General features: G+C 39.3%; 1 protein-coding gene and 1 pseudogene across 1 annotated transcript in view; one reads left to right on the forward strand and one right to left on the reverse strand.

The window, feature by feature from the left end:
- LOC150099515 (phosphatidate cytidylyltransferase, photoreceptor-specific-like) overlaps positions 1-23,070 on the forward strand; it is a 206,266-nt gene that overhangs the window by 69,466 nt on the left and 113,730 nt on the right. The window lies entirely within an intron of this gene.
- On the reverse strand, positions 7,692-7,861 carry LOC150099517 (U2 spliceosomal RNA; annotated as a pseudogene).

A 23,070-nucleotide genomic window follows, 5' to 3' on the forward strand; every position in this document is an offset into this window, starting at 1 on the left:
TTCTCTCCAGCTCATTGCATCATCTAAAAATGCTTTTTGATTTGTTCCAGATCACTGGATGAGTGACAGAATCTTCATCATCATTAGGTTGAGCAGAATTAAGAATGTGATTAGATAGAATCAGCACTTCTTTTACTCCTCTTTCCAAACTGTATTCCTTACTTAGTGCACCTAAACTAAAACATGACAGCCTAAAATAACCTGGAATTTACCATCTTTGGTATAACTGCAGTATGCATTTTTTGGTCAGATGGAGAAATCCATTGAGTTGCTCATGGGAGAACATATGAGAAACATTATGTACAGCAGGACTATATATAGCACACTATCAAATAGTATTGTCAATGAACAGAAATTTTCCTCAATATGGTCCATCTTAATACTAATCTTAGCTATAACCAATCTGATTGTTACTCTTCAGCTATTCAACTTTGGCATACATGTGATCATGCTCAGCAATATCATGGCATCCAAAATGCCTTCAAATGTTAGCAATATGTTTGCAAGTTAATTTATAATTGTTACAAAAAAAAAATATGCATTACAAGAGAGTATTTCTCTTTTCATGTTATGTACCCACTAAAATCTTCTAAGAAGATGACTAAATTACTTAATGAATTGACAACGTAGATAAGAATATAAATTAAATTATGCTTTAATAAATATTTTGGATATTTCGGCAACGTCACGTTGCCGGCTTCAAAAGGAACTTGCAGAAAAGCCACGTGCACATAGGCGGCAATACAACACAGTAACTGAGAATGGAGTGATGAAGCTATTGTTTTCCTAAAAGTCCTGATGGTGCCCCCCTAGCAGACTAAGTAGGTGTTCCTGGCTGTTGGGCTGAAGGTCTGCTGATGTAAGTCTCCCAAATTTGGGGCAGTCTCATACAACCAAATTTGTTGAGGTTTGGAGAGTGTTTTTTCCATAAATAGTCTTTCGAATTTGTATTTGCTACGGTGTATTACTGTAGCTTTCTTCCACCGTATTTTGTGGCGTGTATCCAGAGCATGGTTTGCAAGACCAGAATGGCTGTATTTGTGAAAACGGATGTAGTCCTTGTGTTCCGAAATTCTGATATTCGCTGTCCTGCTTGTTTGGCCAAAGTAAGACAGTTTACAGCTTCAAGGGACCTGGTATACTCCAGGTAGGTCTAGGGGAAGTGGTTGGTCTTTAGTGGAGCGGATAAGGGATGCCAATTTTCTGTATGGTCTGTAACAGGAGGTCAAGTCATGTTTTTTTAAGATTTTGGTAATTTTTTCCGAGGTGCCTCGGATGTAAGGAATGGTGATGGATTTAGAGTAATCCTTGTTGTGGAGTGTGTGTGTGTGGGGGGGGGGGGGTTGTGGTTTGTAGGTTTTAATATTTTTTTTTTTTTGGATTTTTTTTTGGGGTGGTAGCCATTGGCTGAGAAAGTGTTGAGGATGTGATTTAGTTCAGTGTTTAGGGCCTTGTCGTTAGAACAGAATAGTTTAGCCGTGTTGTATAGTGTTTTCACCACTCCATATTGTTGTGAGGGGGGTGGGGGATTGTTGGTGAATGTACCTGCCTGTATGGGTGGGTTTTCTATAAACTGAGAAAACCAACGTTCCATCAGGCTGGTGGGTGACTAGTGTGTCTAGGAAAGGGAGGCTGTTGTTTTCCTCTTTTTCCAGGGTGAACTTGATTCTGGGGTGTTGGTTGTTTAAGTGTGTTAAGAAGGAGAGCCATGTGGCCAAATAGCAAACACATCATCAATGTAGCGAAGCCATATGTTTGTTTTTGTGGGGCAGAGTCTAAGGCTTTTTCTTCAAAGGTCTTTTTCTCCCCACCCTTGGCCAATTTCTCCATAAAGAAATTGGCCAAGGGTGGGGAGAGTGGTGAACCCATGGCTGTCCTCTCTATTTGTTTGTAGAATTTTCCCTGCCAAACGAAATAGCCTGAGTTCATTGTGAACTGAAATAGGGCTGAGATATCGGGAGAAAATTTAGCTTGGATTAGCTCTAAAGTTTCCTTGAGTGGGACATTTGTGAATAAGTAGGAGATGTCAAAGCTGACTATTATATCAGTATGTTGGAGTGTAAGGTTTTCTGTGCTGGCTTTGAGGTGGGCTGAGTTTTTTATGTGTGATGGTGTGTTGCCAATATAGTGTGCGAGCACTTTGGCCAAATGTTTAGCTAATTTGTATGTGGGGGAATCAATGCCATCCACTATGGGACGTAATGGCACATTTTCTTTATGTATTTTTGGGAGTCCATAAATATGGGGTGGGGGGTATAGAGTTAAACAGCTTTAATCCGTTGGTAACTTCTACAGGCCAAGAAGTGACTTTCTTAAAGAGCCTGGGAAGTTTTCTGATTTACGAGTTGGTGGAATTGTATTCGATAGGGAGTAAGTAGCCCGATCTAATAGAAGAGCATTAAGCTTATGTAGTCTTTTGGTTAAGTACTACAGTTGCATTTCCCTTATCTGCTTTGGTGATAACTATTTCTTTATTATTCCTCATTTCCTGCAGAGCTTTATATTCCTTGTTGGTTATGTTGGTTTTTGGTGGTCTTGCTTTGGAGAGGACACAAGCTACATCCAATCTTACACAGTTGGCGATTTGATTTGGAAGGTGGCGGATTCGACGTTTGATCTGGATAATAATATCTCACTAGGTATTTTTCTGGGAGCAATGGCGAAGTTGTGGCCACGTGAAAGCGCGTTGAGTGCTTCAGGGTGACTGAAGAAAGGTTGATTACAGTGTTGGTAGGAATTTTTGGATTGACGCACGAGTTCTTTTTTAATTTTTCAAATTTTTTCGAAACCCACTCATACAGGCAGGTACATTCACCAACAATCCCATCATCCCCCCCCCCTCTCCTCACAACAATATGGAGTAGTGAAAATACTATACAACACGGCTAAACTATTCTGTTCTAACGACAAGGCCCTAAACACTGAACTGAATCACATCAACACTTTCTCACCATTGGCTATCTCCCCCCCCCCACACACACACTAAAAAATTAAAACCTACAAACCACAAACCCACTCCACAAGGATTACTCTAAATCCATCACCATTCCCTACATTTGAGGCACCTTGGCAAAAATTACCAAAATCTTAAAAAAACATGACTTGACCTCCTGTTACAGACCATACAGAAAATTGGCATCTCTTATCTGCTCCACTAAAGACCAAAAACTTCCCCTAGACCTACCTGAAGTATACCAGTTCCCTTGCAGCTGTAAACTGTCTTACTTTGACCAAATAGGCAGGATAGCGAATATCAGAATTTCGGAACACGAGGACTACATCCATTTTCACAAATACAGCCATTCTGGTCTTGCAGACCATGCTCTGGATACACACCACAGAATACGGTGGAAGAAAGCTAGTAATACACCGTAGCAAATACAAATTCGAAAGACTATTTATGGAATCAGCCTTAGCTCTAAGAAACTCTCCAAACCTCACAAATTTGGTTGTATGAGACTGCCCCAAATTTGGGAGGCTTACATCAGCAAACCTTCAGCCCAACAGCCAAGAACACCTACTTAGCCCATTAGGGCACATCATCAGGACTTTTAAGAAAACAATAGCTTCATCCCTTCATTCTCAGTTACTGTGTTGTTGTGCCCACGTGCCTTTTTTGTAAGTTCCTTTTGAAAATGGCAACGTGATGTTGCCGAAATATCGGAATATTTATTAAAGTGTAATTTAATTTATATTCTTATCTACATTGTCAATTCCTTAAGTGATTTAGTAATGCATAACCAACTTCTAAGAAGATGAAACTAGTTGTGCCCTCAAATAATAAATAGTATTTTTTTCTATTTTGATATTGGTTGGCTTGTAGTCATTAAATTTATTTAATTAATATTATTATATTATTACACAGCATCTCCAGGGAGTCCAAAGACTCATCGAGGGAGGGCACCTACTCTACAACTCTGTCTCCACCAATCCACTACCTGCAACTACCTTCATCATCTACACCAACACCATCTACTGCCGAGCCACCATCCTTAGTATTTTCACAGACAATCACAAACATCCATGCCCACGACGGAATTCGAACCTGCAACCTTTTGGCTAGAGAGTAGATAAGCTAACCAGGCCTGCGTAATATATATATGTTATAATAATAACAGTGTCTCCATGGAGTCAAAAGACTCATCGTGGGAGATCTACATTGACACACTAATCATTATTTACACAATACCTATCATACTTTTCCTTAAATTCATTCACAACGAAGCATTCACAACCACCTCTGGCAATGCATTCCACCCTTAGAACACTCTAAGCAAAAAATCTAGTCTTAAAACCCTTGTTAGCCACACTCTTACATAATCTCCAGGGATGGCCCCTCGTTCTCTCCCTTCCTGCACTGGTCTTAAAAATGTCATTAGTATCAATCCTATAAAATTCCTTTAATAATTTATATTCCTCTATCATATCTGCTCTCCTACGTCTATCAGCTTGATTTTAGCACCCACAGATCTTCAATCTATCCTCATAGGGAACATCCCACAGACCTGCAACAATCTTTATAACTCACCTCTGAATCCTCTCCACCATTTCTTCATCACCAAGAAATCCAGGTGACCAGATCTGTGCGCAATAGTCCAAATGCGGTCTTTGGGATGTTCCCTATGAGGATAGATTGAAGATCTGTGGGCTCTAAAAACTAGTTGATAGACGTAGGAGAGGAGATATGATAGAGGAATATAAATTATTAAAGGGATTTTATAGGATTGATACTAATGACATTTTAAGACCAGTGCAGTATGGGAGAGAATGAGGGGGCCATCCCTGAGATTATGTAAGAGTGTGGTTAACAAGCACACTCTTACATCCTTATAAATCCTTACAAGGATCCTTATAAAGTGGAACAATAGTTTTCTTATCCATGCTTGTTAGTGTGTTCTTCAACAATCATGTAATTTGATGTGATGTTTGGCAATCTCTGCAATATGCCCTTTAAACTTAAGTTCTCTGTCCACAATAACTCCCAAGTAACTTGCCTCATCAACTTCTTGCTGTTCAATTCCATTAATATATTAAGCAGCATATGATCTCATCCTCTTGAAGTGCATCACCTTACACTTAGCCATGTTAAACTGACAGCCATTTACCTTAGTCCATACCGTCAGCCTATTTAAGTCATCCTGCAAGATATCTACATCATCTGAATTGACTATTACTCTTCCTAATTTTGCATCATCAGCAAACAAGTGGATATTTCCTTTCAGAGTATTCCCAATATCATTGATGTACAAATTAAACAATAGAGCCAAGCACCGAGCCCTGAGGTATATCACTAGTCACCTGCCTTCTCCTGGACTCAGCGCCTCCATAAACCACTCTTTGATATCTAGTTTATGCTAGATATCAAAGAGTGGTTTATGGAACAGAGTTCTGTGTGAAATCCATTTGCGCTAGTTTATGCAACAGAGTTCTGTGTGAAATCCTGTCAAATGCCTTTGCAAATTCCAGTAGTATCACTGAGTAAGGATTTCCTTTATCCAACTCCAATGTTTCTTTATTATAGAAAGTAAGCAAGTTACTGAGGCAAGACCTATCCTTCACAAAACCATGTTGCCCATTATCAAATATCATATTGCTGTCCACCCAGTCCTGAATTCTAATTTTTACCAATTTCTCCAAACCTTAACCACTACTCCAGATATTTTGATTGGTCTATAATTTGCAACTTCAGTCTTGGAGCTGCCCTTATGCAATGGAATTATTTTCCCCTCTTTCACTCTATTGGTACTTTACCAGAACTGAGGCTTAAATTAAACAGCCTGGTTAGAGGAGGTGCCAATTCTCTTGCACATTCTCGTAACACATGGACCAATATGCCATCTAACCCAATGGCAGTATTAGCATTAAGGTTCTGTAATATATTAAGCACCTCTATTTCGTCTATCTCTAGACTCTCATCAGTCAATGACTCATTTGACACTGCAATATCACAACCAAGATGGTTCACCTTTGCAAAATGATCACTAAGCAACTCAACTATTTGATTTGCTTCTATAATTTCTGTACCATCAACACTTTTTAAAGTAATCCTTCCATGGTTATTCTTCCTTTTACTTGCCACATAGTGAAAGAACTCCTTAGGGTTTCTTTTGGATTCATCAGCTAGTTTCCTCTCATAATTAGCTTTGGCTTTCCTTACCATCACACAGGTTACTCTCTTTGCCTGTACCTTGTACTGCTCATGGGAAATACACACACACATACAGGGTGGTTCAAAATTCTACGTACAAACTTTGAGGAGAGGTAGAACACATCAAAATCAACCATATTCACATAGGAAAGCATGACCGGAAATGCCACGGGAATGTACTATAACAGGGACACAAAGATACAGAAATAACGCAAGGCAGTAAGTAGTGTAAAAAAACTTTATTAGGTGTAACTAAACAGTTCAATCATAGTTGGATACATAATATGGTTTCACATCAGGTGCTCAAAATTACTACCATTAGCAGTGATGCATGTTGACTCCAACGATGCATTCATTGCCGTGCATTTTCAAAAATACCTGGAGTTTCCCGGATATTAACAGCAGCGATGGCAATTTCTGCCATGACGTCCATGTCAGAGGCAACAGGCGTTTTGTACACCATGGCTTTAAGGGTCCCCCACAGAAAGAAATCAATGCTCGATAAATCAGATGAGCGTGGGGGCCATGCGACGGGTCCACCACACCCAATTCATTGAGCCCCAAAGGACCTGTCCAAATACTGATGCACAGAAATGACAAAATAGGCTGGAGCCCTGTCGTGTTGGAACCACATCTGCCAATGCAGAGTCATTGGAACATTGTTCAGTAAATCTGGCAGAACTTCTTCCAGATAGGTCCAATACTTCTGGGAGTCGGGGTGGTAACAGCCTGCCCATACATTAATGGCGAAGGTTGTTGTGCAGCATGTGATTGCACAGTGTATGGGTTCTCATAGATCCACACATGAGCATTGTGGTGATTGAAGACCCCTTCGTGGGTAAACGAAGCTTCATCCGTGAACAAAACACAAGTTGGAAAATCCAGGTCTACGGCACTTTTCTGCAGAAACTACTGTGCGAATTCCACACATCGAGGGTAATCTTCAGCCATCAGTAACTGGACCCATTGAAGATGAAATGGATGTAAGGACTCAGTGCAAAAATGCACAATACACTGGATCGAGATACTCCTATAGCAGAGGCAACGGCATGTGCTTGTCTCTGGATTATTGTTCATCGCATGCAACAAACTCTTCCATGGTGGGATTTCACGTCGATCGTGGCCGCCCACTATCATGCCTTGCGATCCCTGAATGATCTATAGTCACACAAATTCTGATGCAAATGCGCAAACGTTTGGTGATTTGGTACACTTCTGTTTGGGTACCTTTTGCGATGCATTTGTACAGCAGCTCGTCCATTACCGTCAGCTAACCCATAAACGAGGTGCATGTCTGCCATCTTAGTGTTCGTAAAATGATGCATGTCTTTGTATGATGTCAAAAGCTTGAATGAGGAAGCTCCAATTGCTCACCTGGAGCACTGGCGAACAGCGCCATCTATCACTTTCGAATGGCGTTTCCGGTCATGCTTTCCTATGTGAAATATGGTTGATTTTGATGTTCTCTACCTCCTCTCGAAGTTCGTATGTGGAATTTTGAACCACCGGGTATATATAAAAAGCCAGGAAGTGATACCTCAAAGAGATTGGTGTTGTACAATACTAGGCAACTCATGCCAAAGATAGAGCAGATCCAAACACTTTGCCACCTTCTGAAAATAAATTTAATATCTTTTGGCCCATATCTGCTAGTAAACTGATAAGAACAGATACTACATTTATATCTTAGCAAAAAAAAGGCTGAGAAGCAAAAAGTGTAGTATCTGTACTTGTTAGGTCCCATCAGCCCCCAAAATATTAAACTGTTTTATAGTAGATGGCAGAATGCATGTAGCATACTCCTTTACCCCTGAGTTGCCCCGGTGTTGCTCTACTTCAAGTGGTCAGCTCTTCCAATCAGAGAGAAATGAAAAACATATATATTGGGTTAGCAAATAAGATCGTTCGGTTTATGCGTTAATACAAGTTTATGCCGCTTCACCTGTCGCTATTGTTGTGCTACCGTGCAACGCTATTGCGCAGTTGAAAGGCAACATTTCACGTAACCTTTCAGTGAATTTTTGTTCAGCCTATTTGAGTTGCGTGTGTGTAACATATTTTTAGAAATGGAAAGAAATAATGTACATTACCGGCATATTTTGCTTTTTTATTTCAAAAATGGCAAACGAGTTGCAGAGGCCCATAAAAAAAATATGTAGTGTATATGAGGATGGTGCCTTAACAGAACACATATGCCAAGAGTGGTTTGCCAAATTCCATTCTGGAGATTTCGACGTCAATGATGTGCCTCGTGCCGGTCGCCCGGCCAAGTTGATTCGAGTGTTGTGAAGGTTATCGTCGATAAAATCCATCACAAACAGTGCAGGAGATTGCTACAGCTGAACATATCTCATACAAGCATTGAAAACCAATTTGCACAAGCTGGGATATGTTTCAAAACTCAATGTTTGGGTGCCGCATGAATCGACGAGGCCAATACGACCGCTCGCATATCCATCTGTGATTCGCTGCGACGTCGCCAAGAAAACGACCCATTTTTGAAGCGGATGATTACGGGAGATGAAAAATGGGTCATGTACAATAACGTGGTATGTAAAAGATCATGGGGGGGGCACAAGAGCGAACTGCTGCAAACAACCTTGAAAGCGGGATTGCACCCAAAGAAATGTTACTGTCAGGCAGAACATTTGATTCAACTGTCTATTGCTCACAGTTAATGCAACTGGCCCGTACAGTTAGCACAAAATGTACTGGATTGGCAAATCGGAAAGGAGTTGTCTTTCACCACGACAACGCCAGATCCCACACATCGTTAACAACCCAGAGTAAATTGTTATGTCTTGGCTGGGATGTTTTGCCACATCCTCCATATTTACCGCACCTGGCACCTTCCGATTACCACTTATTCCGATTGTTGCAGAATTCTCTGAACGGGAAAACCTTCGGTAATAAGGAGGCTGTCAAAATACACCTGGATCAGTTTTTCGCCAGTAAATCTCAGGAGTTTTATGAATGCGGCATAATGAAGTTGGTGGACAGATGGCAAGAGGTCATTGATAAAGAGGGTCAACATATAACTGACTAGTATGTATTATAGATATTAAATAAAATGTGTTTCATTCTATTCTGAAAAACCGAACGAACTTATTTGCCAACCCAATATTTATATGCTAAATTGAAACAAATGTTTCATAAAACATCTCTTTACTATAATAAGATAAAAACAAAAGTGTAACAAAGTTAATATCAAGCATGAATTTTAATCAGTATTTAAATATAACATGAAAAACTCGCACTCAAAATAAACAACAAAACAGAAATTAGGAAATATTTTATTTAATGACACCGTGTATTTGTAATGAAACATAGAAGGATTCATTTATTCATAGGAATAAACAGTTTTGCTGACTACACTATGCATATTCTGTTGGAATAAGAATGAAAATAATGATAAATGTCCCCTACGCTTCCCAGCAGACACCACAAGAAAAACAAGTATCTTTATTATATCAGTAAAAACAGTACAAAGACAAGTCTGTGTACTATATATAGTCATGATTACTATAAATTAGAGCGACATCTGGAATGAAAATGCAAGGATTCTTCATACTGATAAACAATTGCTCCCCTCTCACAACTTTTGTGACAACTTCTTCCTCTTTCCTGTGCGTTTCGATGTTTGCAATCTCGATGTTGGCAGTTTTGTACTTCGTGTGGCAGGTTGCCTCGTATATCTTACCCATTGGGGATTTTTGTGGAGGTTATGTTTTCTGCTGTTGCCCCTTTTTCGGCCTGATGGCAGAGCTCCGGAAAATCGCTCCTTAGTAATGCATCTTGTGCGAGCATGTGTCAACTTTGTTGGTCAAGTCTCCACATTTAAGACAAGGTTCTGTGCAGCGTTCTAATTTGTGCTTCGTTGATTTGCAGTTTCTACATTGTATTCTCGGGCAATCTGCCTCGAGGTGTTCAGCAGAGTCACGTCGAAAGCACAATCGTTTGACACCCGGGTAGTTGACCATAACCCTTGTTTGGCCCAACTTAATGAAGCTGGGAACATCTGTTTTCATATCCATATGGATTTCTACTTCTCCTGTTTTCCAGCCTTTGTATTCTGCATGTTCAATCGCTTTGATATCATGAATTTCACCACATTGACTAAAGAATTTCTTAATGTCGGCTTCATTTTCCAAGTATTCTAGGGGAAATCTGGTTATTTTTAATGTTCTGCGTAGACTCCCTACTAAAAAAAGGCTTGATTGTTTGTCCCAAACAAGGGAAACCTTCTAATAATTTTCTTCTTGTTTGGTTGTTTTTGACCACGATTTGAAATCTCTCCGTCGAGTACGGTGTGAAACCGTATATGTTTACCACCCTTACTGTCTCTATCAGAGCTTTCACTAACGCCCGCTCGTTTACGGGCTGCTTGACCTCGATACCGAGCGTCCTAGTTCTGGGCAAAAAAAGCAGCATTGTTAAAGGAATTCCTAACTACTGGCTCTAGAAAGGGGATGTAAAGGAGGGCAAAATCGAGGAACGCTGGGCGTTCCTCATGGCAAGCAAAAAGATACCGGAAGGGATAGATAAAACAACAAATAAAGAATAAAGAGGTCTTACCAAGGCTGGGGTACCACGGTAGAACCTGAGCATGGAGCTCTCTATTCGGGCCGCTGGAACTGGATCTTCTTTTGGACTGGGAGGCACAGGCTGTCTAGCTGATCCTTTGGGTAGTACAACACCAAAACGCTCTGTCTCTTCGATCTGGAACTGGAGCTTTCCTTTAGGTCCTAGTTGTTGAGGTCTCTTCAGTGGGAGCCAGGCCCAAGTGGAGATACCAGGCAGAAGTGTTAGCAAGGTCATCTCTACCTATAGGAGTTGCCAAATGGTGTTCCACCTTTTTAATAAATTACTATGGATTTAGAGAAAGATGTTGAAAGCTTATTTTTCACTTGGTTAGAATATAATAAATTTAGTTTAATCCTTTATCCAAGTGTGAGCAAACAAAGTTTGTGCCTGAAAGTATCTTCAGGACTGGGGTAAGGTGATGCAACACCAGGGCGACTCCTTGCAAAGGTGGAGCAAACTACCAACACTCCTATCTCAGTATCTCCCATAATGCAAAACACATCTCCTTGCAGATATGTCTAATGTTATGCATTAAGGGAAGGGCCACTTTTTTTTTTACCTTTATTTTGTATGAATTAAATTCCCCATTGCAATGTACATTTAAGGCTATATAGCATTTTTGGCTTCACCCCATGTATAACAAACCAGTATGCTATTGCACACATACTCATATTGAAGTATATTCCATATACTTCAATATGGAAGTATATGAAGTATATTCCATATATTTCAGTTAGTTTGTCAATTACATACAAGAAAAGTTGGAACCAGTAACTCATTTAATACAGTAACAGTAATTACAGCAAAAACCCACCTTCCAGTAATCAATTCACAGTTCATTTCACAAACACACAGGTCTCATAGGCTTTGTCAGTAAATAATTAATGGAAACTTATTCTGCGACAGCTTTATCAGTACTCATGCTAGATTTGAAAACAGAAAGCTGTACAAGAACATAGTAATCTGCATCATTACCACTTCAGAGGCTGAATGATAAAAAGTACTACTATGGTTCTGCAATATTGAGTAGTGGTACTTACTGGCCTAGAGTTACTCTTAGATTGTTTAACTCCTGAAACCATCCATTGTAGTTAAGTTGTACAGATTTTCAGCTTTTATGGATGAGATTATCATAAAACAGAAAATCTCATGACAATCTATTTGCATTGATATGAGCCTTCCTTTAAAACTATCCATTTGTTTACCGCATGGCGCTGAATCACCCTCCACTCATCCCACCTGTAGCTTCTTACAGGTAGAGTGTATTGAACTCGCATCTTGAATTTAACTTACTAACAGTGACAATTCTGCTTTCCAAATTATGACTTTCTGCTGCATAATTGTTTAATAGCTTTATTTAACATCTCGTGGTATACTCAATTAATGCAACTGGTACCAAATGAGTATAGAATAATCTATCCTTGTCTTCACTCAGAATTGCTATGTGTTTAAAACATATACAGAAATGGAAGCTGTCTCTTGTGTGGTGTTTTATTTATTTTTTATTATTATTATTATTATTATTATTCCGGGAAACTCCAAGGAGTCGACAGACTCATCGAGGGAGGCCCTAACATCATGTCTGGAACAACTATTCAGCATTCACACAGTATCTATCATATCTTGCCTTGAACTCATTCACGGTCGTAGCACCCACAACAGACTCTGGAAGCTTATTCCACTCATTCACCACTCTCCAAGTAAAAAACCTAGCTCTAACACCCTTGTCAACCACGCTCTTGCCCAGCTTCCATGCATGGCCCCTAGTCCTCCCACCACCAGTCATATTTTCAAAAATATCTTCTGGATCAATCTTATAAAAACTCTTCAGTAATTTGAATGTCTCAATCATATCACCCCTCCTTCGCCTATCGTCCAATTTCTGCAACCCACAAATCCTCAACCTATTCTCATAAGGTTCATTCCACAGACCTGCTATCATCTTGGTCACTCGTCTCTGGACCCTCTCCACTTCTTCCCCATCACGAAGAAACCCTGGTGCCCATAACTGGGCACAGAAGTCCAGATGGGGTCTTATCAAGGCTCGATACAGAGGAACAACAACTTGTTTGTCTCTGCATGTTAAAGTATTTTTCATAAGCCAAGTGATTTGGTGAGCTGTTTTAGTCACTTTTGCAATGTGCCCCCTAAACTTCAACTCCCTATCCACCAGCCCTCCCAAATCCCTGGCCTCATCAATCTCCTGGAGTATGGTTCCACCAATGCGATATACTGCTGCTGTTCTTTTCACCCCAAAGTGCATAACCTTACACTTTGCCACATTAAACTGACATCCATTTTTCCTAGCCCAGTCCTCCAAACTATCCAAATCATCCTGTAAAATTTTGACATCCTGTGCACTCACAATTGCTCTACCCAACTTTGCATCATCAGCAAACAAGTGAACACTTCCTCTCAAATCCTTTCCAATATCATTGATGAACAAATTGAAAAGCAGTGGTCCAAGAACAGAGCCCTGTGGCACTCCACTAGTCACAAGCCATCTTTTTGACTCCACTCCTGAATAAACCACTCTCTGGTATCTCTCCTTCAACCACCCTCCTATCCATCTTACCAACCCTATATCTATCCCCATCTGCTCCAGTTTACTGATTAGGGTTCCATGTGGTACCCTGTCAAAGGCCTTGGCAAGGTTCAGTAGTATCACTGTAAAACCGTTACCCCTATCCAGTTCAGCCGTCACTGTGTTATAAAACGTGAGCAAGTTACTGAGGCATGATCTACCCTTCACAAAACCATGTTGTCCTCCATACAATATCCCATTTTCATCTATCCGATCCTGTATTATTTTCTTGACTAATTTCTCTAAGACCTTGACAATGATTCCTGATATGCTAATCGGTTGGTAATTTACAACAGCAGTCTTGGAACCACCTTTATGCAGTGGAACTATTTTCCCCTCCTTCCACCCGCTCGGGACTAACCCAGACCCGAGACTCAAATTAAACAAAATGGTCAAGGGTACTGACAATTTTTTAGCTGCTTCTCGTACTACACGAGCTGGTATACCATCCAATCCCACAGATGTATTGACATTGAGGTTATGCAATAGACTACTCACCTCCACTTCATTCACCACAATTCCCGTATAATCTACTGGTTTATTCGTTTCTGCAATGTCACCACCTGGATGATATATTCTTGCAAAGTGCTCACTCAGTAACTCAGCTATCTCAACTGATTCAGTTACCTCCCTACCATCGGCATTCTTTAAAATCATTCTGCCATGTACATTTTTCCTTTTACTTGCTACATATCTAAAAAACTGTTTAGGATTCTCTTTAGCCTGCATGGCCAATGTTCTTTCGTAATCCTTTTTTGCTTTTCTTACCACACATGTCACCCTTCTGGCCTGCGCTTTATACCGTTCATGTGCCTGCCGGTCATCTTTCTCCTTAAATTCCCTCCATAGTTGTTTCTTTTTTTGCAGCTCAAGCTTAATGGTGTTATTCATCCATTTAACCCCTACTTGATTTATTATTCGGACTCTAGGTATACAGTCAGCCATTGCTTCATGCAAGCACTTCTTAACTACCTCCCATGCACTATCGACTTCTAGTCCTTGTAGTTGTACATGCCATGGCACTGAGCCAATCAAACTCCTAAGCTTGTCATACTTTCCAGCCCGATAATTTCACATGTACCCTGTCTTAATTGAAAATTCTACACCTTTAGCCACCTCCCAAGTCAAGACCCTATGATCACTCTCACCGATTGGTGGCAATGTGGTCATATTTATTACAGCCAAATCCTCAGATGTAATTACTAGGTCAAGCACTCTCTGACCCCTAGTATTTTCCATTACATGCTGTCGCAGATAGTTATCCCTTAATAACCACATAAAATCCAATTCCTTCCTCCCGTGTGTCCTCTCCTCACTCCAATCAATGCGACCATAGTTGAAATCTCCCATAATAATCACCCTCCTTCCACTCATTTCTTCTATTTGCTTGTGCACACTGTCACCACCATCTTTTCCATCACCTGGTCTATAGCAGCACCCAATTGTATATTTAGTTCTGCTAGCCACAATCTCACACCAAATGGCCTCAAATGTGCTCTTTTCTCTATCCTGCAATTCAACTTCTATTCTCCTTGGCTGTAGCTCATCAGCTATCATCAACAATACTCCTCCCCCCATTTTATTCTCTCTGTCATTCCTGAACATACTATACCCATCACATTCAATCCCGCTAGCTATATCATCTACAGTCAGCCATGTTTCACTAATACCGATAACCTGTGGTCTGGAAGTGCCAACCATGGCCAAAAACTCTTCCTTCTTGTTCCTAATACTCCTAGTATTAGTGTACATGCATTTAAGACCCCCATTAGCCCCAACCCTACCTTGATGCCTTATATTAACTATCCCACTCTGGTTTGTTGTCCTTATTTGCTCTAGCATATTATATTCATTCTTACATTCAACTGCCTCCCTAAGGACTGTATATCTATTCCCCCCCCCTTAACAAATCTAGTTTCCCTGAATTTGCACATCCACTACATTCAGCAACACTTTCTCAAGTCTTCTTACACCATAACCATTCAAATGCAAGCCATCCATGTTATATAGATCCTTTCGCCCATCAAACTCACTCCACACGTCCACAAATTCCACACCACTCGTCATACATAACCCACGCATAAAATCATTCACAATTATGGCCCTCCTTTTAAACATTCCACTGTCATACCGTGGCAAAAGACTAATCATTCTAACTCTCTCACTCTTTTCTTTTGCTACCTCAAACAATTCATTCAGGTCTTCTATCATTTCCATTTTATCTTCTTTCAAATCATTCGTACCTACCACAACAATCATTTCTTTCACCCTTTCCTTTTGCTCTCTAATAGACTCGGTTAAATCCTTTATGGTCGCACCAGGTTTGTACGATTTTGTCAAATCCTCTACTAACACACCTCGTACTAATAAGTCTCCATACAGCACTCTATCCTTCATTTTGTTCATGTTCACATTCATACGCCTATTTTTCCTGTCATACTTTTTGTTATTGGTTAGTTCATTCAGTCGACTTTTGTTCATGCACTCTAGCTGCTGTTTTGCCCTTTCTATCGCACCATTCAACAACGCGATCTCACTCAATGCATCTATCTCATCTTTTTTATTCTCTGAGAAACCATTAATACTATCATTCACACTCTCATAATTCTCATGTGCAACCTTGCCGTTTCTTGTCATATCGCTATTTTCTTCATTCTGAAGTTTGACAAAAATATCACACTCACGATCCGAAATACACTTCAATTCCTCATTCTCCCTACATTTTCTACACACATTCAATCCTTTATTATCATCTATCCACACTCCAAACGCACTCCGCAAAGCGTACATTTCACAGCTAGTACACTGACTCATTTCTTTTATACTACCGTTCTTTGATAAAGACGGCGAACCATCATTACTGGCCGCCATTTTCCTTCGTACAGGTGCCATAATTATTGCAACGTGTTTTATCAAATAATAAGTTATAACACACCAAAAACACACAAATAGACGCACTAAAATACACAAGGCAAACAAAACTACGCAATATTAAGTAATTTTATCAACGATAACTGAAAATAATACTTATCTTATCAGGAGCTTGCACGAAGACTACACACTACGATATAACCTCGAACTCAACCTCCATTTATTTCATCTTACTTTATCAAATATATACATCGCACTCCTTAAAGTTTTATTGAAAACCATTTTGTTTAAGTGGCCATACCATGTGAGATTAGCTCTGCTAACACATTCCTGAATGCTAGCAATGGCAAGTTCTTTCCTAATATCTTCATTTTTAACGAGATACTGCCATTGATGCCATCTGTTGACTTCACTGTAATCTGTCTCAGAACTCGCATATCAGAGGTCTCTAGTCTTGATCAAGTGTTTTCTTTCTAACCCAGCTCTCAGATCCATAAGTTAAAATTGGTTTGAACACTGTCTAGTATACAGCTGATTTAGTGTTTTGAACCTCAACTTCCCACCTACTAAAACTCCAAGATCCCTACCCTTATAGTTTCTACTAGTATGATCCCACCATTGTAATATGCCATATCTCATTACACTAAAGTGCATGACTTTACATTTACTGACATTGAACTGATAGCCATTTTCAAATACCCAGGATTTCAGTTTATTCAAACCATTCTACAAGTATTGCATATCAGCCACTTTGCTAATTACTCTATTTATCTTTGCATCATCAGCAAACAGCTGTATATCACCTGTCAAAATATTCCCAGTGTTACTAATGTAAAGAATGTATAACATTGATGAATCAAAGTCAAATCCCTGTGGTACACCACAAGTCATCTTTTTAGAGATACTTTTGCCATACGGTTTCTTCAATTCACACAAAAACACAAGGGAATAAGTGAATAATATTTATTCAAAGGCTATATATTTTGGCCTGAAAATTGTAGGCTAGCATCAGTGGAAAACAGTAGTTTAATACATATACAAAACCAAAGGATGAACACTATTTCTGAAGATTACAACCACAAATTCAGACAAATCAGCTTGTGGCAATTTGTGTAACTGACATTTTCGAGTAGTGGGTACACACATTCAAATTTAATTTTCGAATCATGCACAAAGGGGTCACGTGGTAGCACACAACAAGATAAAAAAGGCAAAAGGCTGTGCTAAACAAATTGTGTTTAAAGGATATGCTTTTCACGAAGGATGAAGTTGCAAACTTGGATATCTTGTAATGTCTCAAAGACATCATCTAGATGATTTCACACAGGGAGAAGAATTATTGGAATGCTTGAAGAAGAAGGCTGCAGAATTACTGATATTGCCAGAGAATTTGGAATCTCATGTAATGCTGTATCCAGGATCTGGGCAGCATTTCAAATCAATGGATTTTATTCCAGATGTTCGCTAAGAGATCACCCTCGCCCTACACAGAGCATGAAGACAGATTTTTCATTATAATAGCAAAAAGTAATCGATGCACCTCAGGGCAGCTTGCAAGTCGGCTCCACTCAATCACAGGTGCACAGACATCTCAACAAACTCCGACAAGATGTCTGCAACAAGTAGACCTATACACCTGCTGGCCCATAGTCTGTGTCCCTTTCCACAGCTCATCATAGAGCACATTTTCATTGGTGTTGTTATCCATAAAAATTGGACAAGATGGGCTAATATCCTTCCTCGGATTCTAGTCAACATGATCCGGTATGAAATTGTTACTGCTTACCATTGCGAGAATATTCTTGAAAGGAATAGATACAGCAGTAGTCATGGTGTGGGGAGGCATTATGCTTAATGGATGCGCTGAGCTACAAGTGCTAGAAGAAGGGATTATGACTGGTGAATGATATTGCAATGCAGTTCTTCAATGTCATGTTCAATTATTCCATGGTGCAATAGGCAAAGAATTCATTTTTATGGATGACAATGCTTCACCACATCCTCACCTTCTCGTGGTGCACCCTGTTGGGTATCTACTTGGATACTGAATGAACGAGGATGGGCTGGCAATTTTGGATTTAGCCGACCAAATTGTATTCTTATTGGTTAAATCAAAATAAAAAATGATGGTACAACATGACAGAATATCATGCTGGCTGGGGCGTCGCCCGGTTAAACAAGGCCCCCATTGTTTTCGCCAGGGAACCAGGGCGAACAGCGAAAAGTCAGCTACTGGAACAAATCTGAAAACAAACCCCAACTCAACATCACCAGAGTTAAAGATCGGTACTATCAACATAAGAAGCCTGAATGGCAAAGAAATGGAGCTAGCTGAGGAATTAGATAAGTACCAGATCGACATAATAGGGGTGACTGAAACAAAAAAGACCAAAACTGGTGAGATCTTTCTGAGCAATAAATACAAAATGTTATATTCAGGCAATGACAATCAAGGAAAAGAAGGAGTAGCCATAGTATTCAACACAAAATACGAGGCTAATCTTCTTGAATGGCAGTCAGTCTCAAGTAGAGTAATGTGGGGAAATATGAGAATGGGGAATGGGACGATGAGACTTATTTGTGCCTATGGTCCCACAGAAGGTTCTACTAAGGTAGAAGTGGAGGAATTTTTAGATGCTTTAGAAAAAGCAACTGACACAATGAAAAATGAAAAGTTGGTCCTTGTTGGGGATCTAAATATCAGAGTAGGAAATGATTGTGAGACATACAAAAATATTTTGGGAAAATTTGGAGAAAAGAGCAAAGCTAATAATAATGGCAATTATCTGTTGGATTTCTGCTCAGGACATGGACTGGTTATTACTAACACCATGTTCCAACATAAAAATGTGCACAAATTCACATGGAGAGAAGAGGCTAGGAATAAGAAAAGTCTCATTGACTATGTTATTGTTGATAGTGATGTTTTCTCCCTGGTGCAGGACACCAGAGTGTACAGAGGATTTGAAATTGGAAGTGATCACTATTTAGTCTTGAGCAGGATAAAATTCAATTTCATATTGAAAAGAATAACATGTAAGAAAGTTTTAAAGCGAATAAAAGTTGAGCAGCTCTCAGATGTGAACTGTAGACTAAAATACACAAAGATTATTGAAGAAAAAATGAAAGAGTTTGAGAACAGGACCCCAACCTTGGAGATTCAGTGGCAAGCCTTCAAGAAAACATTGACTGATTCTGCCAGAGAGGCATGTGGTGAGGTTGTGTGCAAGGATAAAAAAATCAGCACTCCCTGGTGGACACAGGACGTTAAAGAGGCAGTGAAGGAAAAGAAGAAAGCATATCAAAAGTTCCTGTCAAATAAGTCAGCTTGTGCTCTTAGAGAATATAGAGACAAATGCAAGAAAGCTAAAGAGTGTGTAAAACTAGCTGAACAAAAGTCATGGGAGGACTTTGGCAAGAATATAGAAAATAAATATCAAGAAGGTGGCAAAATATTCTAGAGGTTGTTGAAGATGCTTAGGAATGGAGGAAAGAGTGCTGTAAAAGGAGTTAGAGATGATAAAGGTGACATAAAAACTGGAATAAAGGATATCCTTGAAGTATGGAGTAATTACTTTGAAAAACTGCTAAATGAAACAAGCAGTGACGACAGCACAGTGGCAAAAAACACTGACCAGGCAGGCAGTCAGGAAATACATATCCATACTTGAAGTAGAAAAAGCCATCAAAGGCTTGAAATGTGGAAAGGCAGCAGGAGTAGATGATATTCGACCAGAAATGCTGAAGTATGGTGGTATAAGAGTCTTACAGGAAATACATATCCATACTTGAAGTAGAAAAAGCCATCAAAGGCTTGAAATGTGGAAAGGCAGCAGGAGTAGATGATATTCGACCAGAAATGCTGAAGTATGGTGGTATAAGAGTCTTACAGTGGCTGCACTGCATAGTTCAGAAAGCCTGGACAGAGGGATGAATTCCCGATGATTGGAGTAGAGCTCTAATAGTACCCATATATAAAAAGAGAAATAAAACTGAATGTGAGAATTACAGAGGTATTTCCCTACTGAGTGTTCCTGGCAAAATCTATGCAAGTATACTTGAGAAACGGTTGAGAAGAATTGTGGAAGAAAAGCTTGGTGAAGAACAAGCTGGATTCAGGCCAAACAGCGGCTGTCAGGATCAGATCTTCACTTTACGACAAATAGTCGAGAAAGCATGGGAATATAACAAAGATCCGTATTTAAGTTTTGTCGATTTGGAAAAGGCATATGATAAGGTACCAAGAGAGAAGCTATTCAATACGCTGCAGTTATATATCAAGCAATACTTAGTCTTTATTTGAGTTGTAAGTCAGCAGTTAGAATTGAAGGAAGTACAGGAAGATGGTTTAATGTTAAATCTGGTGTGAGACAAGGATGTACATTATCCCCTCTGTTATTCATTATCTATATGGATCACATTATGAAGGAAAGTGGTATTAAACATGATATCAAAATTGGAGATGTTAATGTCAGCTCTTTGCTTTATGCGGGTGATGTTATACTTTTAAATAAATCCGCTACAAGTCTGCAAGATTCTCTGACTAAATTGAATAGCTGTTGTAATAGATATGGTATGAAGGTCAGCAATAAAAAGACAAAGACAATGAAAATAGGCAGAATCATTGAAAATGTCAACTGTGTTGTGAATGGAGAACCTGTGGAACAAGTAAAACATTTCGGCTACTTAGGCACGATTTTTACTGAAGATGGTAAATTAAATATAGAAATAGACAACAGAATCAGTAAAGCCAGTATGGTGGGAAGTCAATTGAATAAATTCATATGGAATAAGAGAGAAATTAGTCGGCACACTAAATTAGCTGTATACAATACAGTGTTCAAACCAGTTTTAATTTATGGATCTGAGAGCTGGGTCAGAAGTAAAACACTTGACCAAAGACTAGAGACCACAGATATGAGAGTCCTGAGAAAGATTATAGGCATGAACAGATGGCATCAATGGCAATATCATATTAAAAACAAAGATATTAGGAATGAACTTGACATTGTCTGCATCCAGGAATGCGTTAGCAGAGCTAATCTCAGGTGGTATGGTCACCTAAACAGAATGGGCGAGGAAAGATTAGCAAAACAAGTGTTCTCTGCCAGGTTGGCAGCAAAATGACCCAGAGGAAGACCAAGATATAGGTGGATTGATACAGTACGAAATGCCTTAGACGATAGAAATATAAGATCTGATAAAGTTGGAGTCTTGACAAGTAACAGACTGATTTGGAGGAAAATTGTAGATAGGAAGTTAGTAATGATATAATTTTTTTCATGTAGTACTATCATACCCCTTGTGGGTACATGGCAGGAATTTGATGATGATGATGGTAAAATGTAGTTTGTCCTCAGCTTTTGGATGCCAGTGTACAAAGTAGAATGTGAACAATGGATTGATTTGAGAGCCATGCGATGTTATACGTGAAATATAGTCTGCCCACAGTTGCGAGAACCCTAGATAGCAGAGTACCAAGAAGAGTCAATTCATGTTGAAGGGGGAGAAAGGAATAAGGTGATGTACGAATTTGTCACTAACATGCAAAATCACATGCTTTATGCATAAAATTTTTCAACTGTTATAAAAGCAAAATAGTTACCACTTTAAAAACTAGAATGTTCATAAAAGAAAAGATAATTTTCCGACGTGTAATAATAAACACTCATCCCACAAAACACATTGATTACCCTATTATCGGAATGGATTCACTCAACTGCCTTCTGCCATGTGCAGAAGTGTCGAGGGTTCTCTCATCTGTGGTTGGATTTTTTGTAAAGGCATGACTGAGACATTATTAAGAAGAGAAATCTCATCTTGTTTAAAGATTTTCAATGTTTACAAAAGATAATACTGGAAGAAAATGGCTCATTTTTGTGAGAAATAAGGCAGAACTGGATTTTGCTAGTATCGAAATTGACAAGGTTATCTGAATCCCATTGGAGGATGGCTTGGATATCAGAATTGAGGGCAATGAAGGTTGATGTTCTTGAGGTGATTTGTCTAGTGTAAGGTTTGTCAAATGAAAGGGAGGAGTGCAATATGCTATTATCAGCAAAAACCGTATATTGGTTTGGTGAAAAGAAGAGGGTTTGTAAGATAATAGAACCTTCATTGTTAAACTATATTTAGACCCAACATGGAAAAATAACAAGGAAGCTAATAATCTATAACAGAACATGACTAGTTGGTCCACAGACTAAAAACAGAATCTGAAGTCACTACACCCATTGATGCCACGATTGTATGGTGCCCTGAAAGTCATAAAAGTGGAGTTCTGCTATGCCCTATCGTTGACGGAAGAAATTCTCCTACATATTTATTGTCCAAACACCTCTCCAGCCTACTAAAAGGACATATCAGAAAATCAGACACTTACATTAAGAATTAAAAAGCATCCTGATCTTTAAGACAGACATTCTCGCTAGCTTGGACGTGGTGTCTGTATTCACCAACGTCCCAGTAGAAGAAGTTATCAATATCCTGTACAATCTTTCCAGAAGATACAGCTCACTTTTTTCGTCATTGCCTGAAATCTAATTATTTTAAATGGAATTACACGATATATGAACAACTAAACAAATAGCTATGGGCAGTCCCCTCTCACTGAGACCCAAAAGACCCAAAACCTTTAGTATGGTGGAAGTATGTAGATGATGTCTTCATAATTTGGAAGGACACAAAAACAGCTCTTTTGGACTTTTTAACAAAAATTAATGCTTTCCATCAAAAAATACAATTCACTTTGGAACTGGAAAAAGATAATCAACTGCTATTTCTGGATACCCTAATCAAGAAACTAGCAGATGGACAAATCATACTAACAGTATACTGCAAACCAACACACACACACACACACACACTGGATGCTACCTTCATT

Source organism: Typopeltis vanoorti, chromosome 14, assembly GCF_054136105.1.
Source record: "Typopeltis vanoorti isolate ZY-2024b chromosome 14, IOZ_Tvanoo_1.0, whole genome shotgun sequence".
Classification (NCBI taxonomy): domain Eukaryota; kingdom Metazoa; phylum Arthropoda; class Arachnida; order Uropygi; family Thelyphonidae; genus Typopeltis; species Typopeltis vanoorti.